This window comes from Haliaeetus albicilla, chromosome 15, assembly GCF_947461875.1.
Source record: "Haliaeetus albicilla chromosome 15, bHalAlb1.1, whole genome shotgun sequence".
NCBI lineage: Eukaryota > Metazoa > Chordata > Aves > Accipitriformes > Accipitridae > Haliaeetus > Haliaeetus albicilla.
The window spans coordinates 35,811,543-35,818,809 of NC_091497.1; the positions used below are offsets into that span (position 1 = coordinate 35,811,543).

Genomic DNA, 7,267 nt, shown 5'->3' on the forward strand with positions numbered 1-7,267 from the left:
CAATTCAGAGCAATTGCTGCTGCTGCTTCTTCTTACCTGTGCCATAGGTTTCTGGTTCTTTCTGAACACAGTGGCCTTTCATTTTGTTTTATTGTGTTCCAGCTTGCTGGTTTTTTCCTGTTATAACACAAACAAGAAAGACCAGAAGACTTAATTCTGTGAGCCTTGTTACAAAAAAGCAGAGATTTTTTTGCTAGGACACTGCTATTTCGTCTGCTGTTTCAAAGCTACTCATTCAGGAATGTTCACTGTGTTTTGTTTTTTATTTAAAAGGAATTTCAAGATTATGTTCCCTGCTCCCTTTCAAAATGCATAGCTATTTACAGCTGCAGGCATTAGTCCCATCCAGATATTTGTAATCTGTATGGTTGTTCTTACGCAAAGCTCAGGGGATGGGTACTCTTCGCACAGTATGGCTGAGCCAATTTAATGACTTCTTGAGAACCAAATGGACAGTCCCATTCTTCTACTCATTCCTGTCTTCTTTAGACTAAACAACTCGTATTGTTTCAGTGTTTTCTCATGGGTTATGCTTTTTGTTCTCTTCTCCCTGTTCTTTTCAGTCGGTCCACACATTTCCTGAACTGCAGCGCCCACTGCTGGAAACAGCATTCCAAGTGGGATCCTGCATTAGAGCAAAAGAATTACTTCATGTCTGAAAGTCCACATTCCTGCTTGAACACCTCAGTATAACATCTGCCTTTTTAAAAATGAAGTATGACACTGTTGGTCCCTATTCAGCTTTTGATCTGTTATAAATCTCAAATCCTCTTCTGAAGAACTGACACCTAGGAGGTTGTTCTTTGTCTTTCAGCTGTGCTAACACTTCTTCCTAACTACAGTATCTTTAATTTTACAAACTATATTCCATTCTATTTTTTTAAACTGTTTCTCTAAGTCAAAGCCACTTTCAATTTTAGCCTTTTCTCCAACACACTTGCCATCTGTTTCAGCTTTGTGCTGTCTACATACTTCCAAGTTCTTGGTGACAAAAACAGTAGTTAGAATTGAACCTAGGACAGATTGTGAACCATCATTCTATACTTTTTTCTATTTCACAGAAATCACATAAATATTAAGGTTGGAAGGGACCTCCTGAGATCACCTAGTCCAACCCCTGTGTTCAAGCAGGGTCAGCTAGAGTAGGTTGCCAAAGAATGTGTCCAGTCAAGTTTTGAGTATCTCCACTGATGGAGAGTCCACAACCTCTTTGCACAACCCGTGCCGGGGTTTGACCACCCTCCCAGTAGAGAAGTGTATTCTTGTCTTTAGCTAGAATTTTGTGTGTTTTAATTTGTGCCCATTGCCTCTTGTCCTGTCAGTGAGCACTACAGAGAAGTTTGGCTCCCTTCATTCCCTCCCATCAAGTATTTATACACACTGATAAGATTCCCCCTGAGCCTTCTTTTCTCCAGACTGAAGAGTTGCAGCTCTCTCAGCTTGTCCTCATAGAAAAGATATTCCAGTCCCTCAATCATCTTTGCAGCCCTGCACTAGATTCTCTCCAGTATGTCCATGTCTCTCTTGTATTGGGGAGCCCAGAACTGGACATGGTACTCCAGATACGGCCTCACCAGTGCTGAGCAGAAAGGAAGGATCACCTCCCTCGACCTGCTGGGCAACACTCTTCCTAACATAGCCCAGAATGCGTTGGCTGCCTTTGCCACATGAGCGTGTTGTTGGCTCATGGTCAGCTTGCTGTCCTCCAGGACCCCAAGGTCCCTGTCTGCAGAGCTGGTTTCCAGAAAGTTAGCTCCCAGCATATGCTGGTGCATGGGGTTATTCCTGCCCAGCTGCAGGACTTCACATTTCTCCTTGATGAGCCTCAAGAGACTCCTCTCTGCTTAATTCTCCAGCCTGTCTTGGTCCCTGTGAATGGCAGCACACCCATCTGGTGTACCACCACTCTTCCCAGTTTTGTATCATCTGTGTACTTGCTGAGGGTAAGGGTGCACACTGTCCCATTGTCCAGGTCATTAATGAAAATGTTAAATGGTACTGGTGCCAGTATTTACCCCTGGGGTACACCACTAGCGATGTGCCTCCAACTAGACTTTGTGCTGCTGATCACAACCCTCTGGGCCTGCATATTCAGCTGGTTTTCAACCCGCTGCACTATTCATTTATCTAACCTGTACTTTGTCAGCTTCTTTATGAGGATGTTGTGGGAAACAGCACCAAAAGCCTTACTAAAGTTGAGGTGAACAACATCCACTGCTCTCCCCTTGTCCACCAAGCTAGTGACCTCATTGTAGAAGGCTATCAGATTCATTAAGCATGATGTGCCCTTGATGAATCCATGCTGACTACTCCCAATCACCATCTTGTCTTGGAATGCTTTTCAGGAAGATTCTCTCCACCACCTTCCCAGGGACTGAGGTGAGGCTGATCAGCCTGTAGTTCCTCCGATATTCCTTCTTTCTGTCCTTGAAGATAGGAATGATATTTGCTCTCTTCCAGTCTTCAGGAACCTCTCCCAGTTGCCATGACGTTTCAAAGATAATCAAGAGTGGCCTCACAATGACATTGGCCAGCTCTCTCAGCACTCAGTTCACCTCATCAGGCCCCATGGGACTTAGAATCATCAAATCGTTTAGGTTGGAAAAGACCTTTAAGATCATCAAGTCCAACCATAAACCTAACACTGCCAAGTCCACCACTAAACCATGTCCCTAAGTGCCACATCTACACATCTTTTAAATACCTCCAGGGATGGTGACTCAACCACTTCCCTGGGCAGCCTGTTCCAATGCTTGACAATCCTTTCGGTGAAGAAATTTTTCCTAATATCCAATCTAAACCTCCCCTGGCACAACTTGAGGCTGTTTCCTCTTGCTCTATCAGTTGTTACTTGGCAGAAGAGACCGACACCCAACTCACTACAACCTCCTTTCAGGTAGTTGTAGAGAGCGATAAGGTCTCCCCTCAGCCTCCTTTTCTCCAGGCTAAACAACCCCAGCTCCCTCAGCCACTCCTCGTAAGACTTGTTCTCTAGACCCTTCACCAGCTTTGTGGCCCTTCTTCGGACACACTCCAGCACCTCAATGTCTTTTTTGTAGTGAATGGCCCAAAACTGAACACAGTATTTGAGCTGTGGCCTCACCACTGCCAAGTACAGGGGGACAATCACTTCCCTAGTCCTGCTGGCCACGCTATTTCTGATACAAGCCAGGATGCTGTTGGCCTTCTTGGCCACCTGGGCACACTGCCAGCTCATATTCAGCCAGCTGTTGACCAACACCCCTAGGTCCTTTTCCGATGGGCAGCTTTCCAGATGCTCTTCCCCAAGCCTGTAGCGTTGCATGGGGTTGTCATGACCCAAGTGCAGGACCAGGCACTGAGCCTTGTTGAACCTCATACAGTTGGCCTCAGCCCATCAATCCAGCCTGTCCAGATCCCTCTGTAAATCCTTCCTACCTTCCAAGCAGATCAACGCTCCTGCCCAACTTGGTGTCATCTGCAAACTTACTGAGGGTGCACTCAATCCCCTTGTCCAGATCACTGATAAAGATATTAAACAGAACTGGCTCCAGTACTGAGCCCTGGGGAACACCACTTGTGACTGGCTGCCAACTGGATTTAACTCCATTCAACACAAGTCTTTGGGCCCAGCCATCCAGCCAGTTTTTTACCCAGCGAAGAGTACACCCGTCCAAGCCATGAGCAGCCAGTTTCTCCAGGAGAATGCTGTGGGAAACGGTGTCAAAGGCTTTACTAAAGTCTAGGTAGACAACATCCACAGCCTTTCCCTCATCCTCTAAGTGGGTCACCTTGTCATAGGAGGAGATCAGGTTAGTCAAGCAGGACCTGCCTTTCATAAACCCGTGCTGACTGGGCCCGATCACCTGGTTGTCCTGTACATGCTGCTTGATGACACTCAAGATGATCTGCTCCATAACCTTCCCCGGCACCAAGGTCAGACTGACAGGCCTGTACTTCCCCAGATCCTCCTTCCGGCCCCTCTTGTAGATAGGTGTCACATTTGCTAACCTCCAGTCAACTGGGACCTCCCCGGTTAGCTAGGACTGCTGACAAATGATTACGTATGTCCAGTTCGTTTAAGCACTTTAACCTTCACTGAGTGTAAGGCTTCCTTGCTCCAGACTTCCCCTCTGGTCTCAGGCACCTGAGATTCCTAGATTCCTTTAACTGATAAAGATCCAAGGCACAGAAAGCAATTGAGTACCTCAGCCTTTTCCATATCATTTGTCACCAGTTTCCCTGTCCTGTTCAGCAGTGCACTCACGCTTTCTCTAATTTTCCCTGTGTTGCTCATGTACTTGTAGAATCCTTTCTTGTTGCCTTTCACATCCCTTCCCAGATTCAACTCCAGGTTGGCCTTGGCTTTCCTAACCTCATCCTTGCAAGATTGGATAGCAAATGTATACTTCTCCTGTGTCACCTGCTCCTCCTTTCACCACTTGTACACTTCCTTTTGCACCTAACCACTGATTAACAACCCTTTGAAGGCATGAAGGACCTATGATGTCAAGCATTCCATCTCTGTGGTAAAATTAAAGTGGCTGGGTTTGATTTCTCCTTAACAAACCCATATTGCTGTTATCATCTACTCATTAATCTCCAGATCTTTACAAGTAATTTGTCTGATTATTTAGTCCAGAATCTCTTGGGAAACTGAAATGAAGCAGACTAGCTTATACCTCCCCTACTTCCTCTCCTCCCTCCCTTCATTGGACTTTTACGAGAGACTGAAATTAGAACAATGATCTCCCAATGTAAACCAGAAACTAGTCAACAGTCTCCTATAACAAAATACTCAAAATCAGAAATAGAGTTGGACTACAGCAGAGGATAGCATTTGGGCAGAGAGGAAGTCTGAAGTACCTGGAAGTTTGTAACTAGGAATCACAAGTTATTTGTATTACCCGAAATCTTCTGCTTCTTCTTGGGAGAGTCTTTAAGATCTTCACCTTCCCCTTGCTCAGATTTCCTCTTGCCTTTCAACAGTACTTCTCCTGCTAATAAGTAAGAACAGAAATGCTTCAGTCTCATCATTCAGTCTGGATAACAGCTTTGAGTCTGCTGCTGCCTCAGCTTATCCTCGTATTCAATACTTAAAAAAAAATAAAAATTTTTTTTGGTAAGGAACCCGGACACCAGTGAGCTAGACACAGCCTTTTGACTCAGTAACATTTAGGCACACCACAGCCTGCAATCCTCCGACACAGAAGATATGGAAGAAACAGTGCCACAGCGTGGTCTGGGAAAATAATACTCCTCAGGAAGAGAGCCAGAAGGTGCTACGTTATGTCATAAAAAGCTCATCTGCACACACACAAAAAGGAGCATAGAGAAACAACAGCCAGTGGGGAAACCCAAACAATATCCTGCCTCCCCTCACTATTTCCAGGCCTATCAAAGGCTTATCTCCGTGAACACAGAGAAGTACAGAAGCACAATGGCAGGCAGGGGAACACAAATTATGGACTCAAAGAAACAGATGCCTTCCTCCCAGGTCTGTCCCAGGAGACCCACCAGGATGAGTCAATGGGAGCCACCTTCTGGAGCACCCTTTGGAAGGGGGAAACAGTGAGAAGGGAGAGTGTGGCATTAATGCCTAGGGTTATGTGACACGTGGGAAGCTAGTGAAGAACAATTCAGGATTACACAAGACTGGATGTTTAGGAGTGGTATCAAAGGAAGGGAAAGGGAGAGAATTAGCTGATTTGGGGAGGATCAAGTGTGGGAAAATAGAGGTGTAAGAGGATAAAAAGGGCCACTTGTTTGTAAACAGGTGGTTGGTCAGCGTACAAGTCAGAGGAACCGGGGAGAGTAGTGTCTGTGAGTGTGAGCCTGTCTGTAAGGAGGTCTACACCAGCAACTGGCATGGCTCCACGGGCCTCGGAGCCTAGTACGTCCACGTACCAGCAATTGAGGAGACTGGGATCTAAAGGCCAGATACTGAATAGATTGAATGTTTAAGTCCAACTACAGGAGAGATCCACATTGCACATATGTGTGCAGATGCAAACATACTCATGCATACATATGTACCTCTTTTATATATACATTTTATATATGCTTCTTTTCTCTCACTAACACATCCTCATCCTGATCAGCCAGAGAGGGAAACAGGATGGAAGCCATTGGTGCCATTTGTGTGAGTGCTGAGCGTGCCTCTTCGTGTTGAGCTGTATGGCTGGCTGTGTATACATTGTATATGTGTGTTTATACCTACAGGAATACACACTTAGTCTCGCTACTGGTTGGACCTGGGGGCGTGGAGCTGCAGCAACTTTGCTTCTATCAAACTAGCAGATTCGGCTCTCCCCACAACAGGAGGAATACAGATTCTGACTTAGAGATAAGAAGAAAGTGCATTAAAGAGCGATGTTTTCGCTCTCCACCACACTAAAAGTTTGGAAAACAGCTCCTAGGCCAGGAAATTTGAACGTTCCTACAACAACCTAAGACCCAAACCACTTCAAATCAGAAAATCAAAGTGACAGAAGCAAGAAAATAAAAGAAATAAAAACATCCTTAAAAAATAATAATAATTTACCAACCACAAAAGCTATGTCTAATCCAGAATACTGCTGAACGGTTCCCTCTTCTACAGCTTCAGTGTTGTTTGTTCTACTTTTAAAGCTCTCAAAGCATATTCCTGATATGATTGGCAGAACCCTTATACATATCTCTTCTACAGACAAAACTGAGTTCAGTCACAGAATCATTAATTTTAATAGACAAGTCACTCAAAAGGAACCGCATAACATCAGAGAATTTGACCTATGTTTCTGCAGTGGAGGAAGCTTATTTCTCCTAATACATGAGCAGCATTACCAAGCTCATAATTTGTGGCTGAACTGCAGCATGTCTTTCAGAAGTCATCTAATCCCTCATAAAAGAACCAGAGAGAAAACCACTTTCGCATCAAGCCAAGAGTGATGAGTACCTTTTTCTTTCTGAAGATTTGTTAATGCTGGTTTTTATTCCCCTCATTTCCAACCAGTAAGCAGGCCTGCGAATGGTTCACTTGCTTCCGGACTCTGCACTTCCGTTCACTCGACCCTTCGGTGAGGCAGAAGGAATGTTGCTGACTGCCTCATCATAGTTACTGTTCAGTCCTAGGACAGTAGTTTCCTCACGGCGGCAGCCGAACCCGAGCCTGGCGGGGGGATGCTGCCAGTTGCCCCCGGGCCCCGACCGGGCCCGTCCGGCGCGGGGAAGCCGCGCGAGCCCGCGGTGCGTACCCGGCCGGCGGCGGCGGCGGCGGCGGCGGCGGCGGCAGAGCGACGGTCGAGTA

The 7,267-nt window shown here is 45.9% G+C and overlaps 1 long non-coding RNA gene across 18 annotated transcripts in view; it reads right to left on the reverse strand.

Annotated features, from left to right (window-relative positions):
- LOC104318055 (uncharacterized) overlaps positions 1–7,250 on the reverse strand; it is an 83,761-nt gene extending 76,511 nt beyond the window's left edge. For 6 of the 18 annotated variants that reach the window (XR_011327980.1, XR_011327978.1, XR_011327972.1 and 3 more), the window contains exons 1-3: positions 6,917–7,242; positions 4,887–4,979; positions 37–117 (exon numbers count right to left, since the gene is read on the reverse strand). This is a non-coding gene — a long non-coding RNA (uncharacterized lncRNA). Of the gene's footprint in view, positions 1–36; positions 118–4,886; positions 4,980–6,916 lie in introns of all 18 variants that reach the window. The other 12 variants (XR_011327977.1, XR_011327975.1, XR_011327970.1 and 9 more) reach the window with 6 other exon arrangements.
- Positions 7,251–7,267: the final 17 nt, after the last annotated feature.